Source organism: Saccostrea cucullata, unplaced genomic scaffold (genome assembly GCF_032062105.1).
Source record: "Saccostrea cucullata isolate Sc308-1 unplaced genomic scaffold, CSIRO_AGI_Scuc_v1 ctg10243, whole genome shotgun sequence".
NCBI classification, from domain to species: domain Eukaryota; kingdom Metazoa; phylum Mollusca; class Bivalvia; order Ostreida; family Ostreidae; genus Saccostrea; species Saccostrea cuccullata.
The window spans coordinates 15,370-17,107 of NW_026924240.1; positions in this window are offsets into that span (position 1 = coordinate 15,370).

Sequence of the window (1,738 nt, forward strand, 5' to 3'; positions counted from 1 at the left end):
GGATGTTCAATAAATAATGTCATCGGGGTTCGGAAAGAAACAGATAACGCTTTTCTATGATTTAGTCTAAATGATGTAACTAATATATTTTCTTTCAATTGAAACACATGTAAGTAACATTTTTATGCAATTTCTAATTGTTTTTAGAAAGCATTTTTGAGTATGACCATTCGTATACTGGAATATAGCAGATCCTATGATTTGCTGTACTTGTTTTTGTCTTTCTGATAGATGTTTTTCTAAGTGTGGGAAATGAAACAAGTCAAAGATTGAAATATCTGACAAATTTTGTTGGTGTGACAAAACTTTCTGTTTATCCCCAAAATTCCTTTACTCTTCATGGCCTGTGGGTTTGGACGCTGTCATGAAGAAATTTAATGTAGTAATGAATTTCTCATTATGTTTCCTTGCTCTCATAAACCTTTCAATTTATTTGCAAAAAAATGTATTCTATACACCTCCAGAAATTGAATTCCTCCCCCAAAATGAATTTAAACAACAAGACCACTAATATTTAAGGAAATAGCATATAAAACTGTTTATGTGTTCTTGCAATTCTTTGCTCTTCTTAGGCCTTTGCAGTTTTGTCAAGTGCATCTTATTATGTTCCCCAAACGAAGTTGGGGAACATATTGTTTTTACTCTGTTTCTTATTATTAAGGTCTTCCGTTTCAGACGGAAGACCTTATAGTGATTCTACTGTTTCTTTTTATTATTATTATTTTATTTTCCCCTTTTGTAATTTTTTTTTTTGACGATATCTCAGAGATGACTGGACAGATTTTTATGAAATTTTCAGGGATGATAGAGAGTAAAAATATCTTTCAAATGTAGTTTACAGTTTTTCAAAATTTACTTCCGGTCGTCAAATATGTCCGATTTCCGTTTTTCAAAAAGTGATCATGTCCGGACGATATCTCAGAAACGATAACAGATTAAGACATAAAACTTTCATGAATAATAGATCATGATAAGTAGATTTGTGCAATCCGTTTAAATCCGTCCTCCGTCACTTCCGGTCGTCACAGGAAGTGATCTAAGAAATCGAAAATTTCAACTTTTTGTTTTATGAAACTTTTTTGCATCACATTATAGTATCTTATTTGTACTTTCGAAATATATCAGTCCCACCGGAAACAAAAACGACAACTTCCGGTTATAAGAGAAAAACTGCATATTTTCAGTATTTTTCTTTCCCATAAATATTTTTTATAGATAAAGTATTTGTAATGATTTTTGGATATTTTATTCAGACTGCAAATGTCTACAGTAACGTCAGATATCTTTGTAAAATTCACTTCCGGTCGCGTGATTTCCTGTCCTCAAAATGAGAACTTATCATAGCTAGATCTCGTAAACGTAAAAAAGATTAAGACACCAAACTTATACAATTGGTAGATCTTGATGAGTAGGCAAATTCAGTTTGGAAAAGATTGTCCGCCGTCACTTCCGGTCGTTACAGGAAGTGTTCCAAAAAATCAAAATTTTCAAATTTTCTTTTATAAAACTTTTTTGGCATGATGTTATACTATCTTTTTTGTATTTTTAAAATATATCAGTCCAACTGGAAACAAAAACGTCAACTTCCGGTTTTAAGAGAAAAAATGCATTTTTTTAAGTATTTTTCTTTCTCCTAAATATTTCTTATACATGACATATTTGTAATGATTTTTGGATATTTTATTCAGATTGCAAATGTCTACAGTAATGTCTAAAATCTCAGGAAAATTCACTTCCG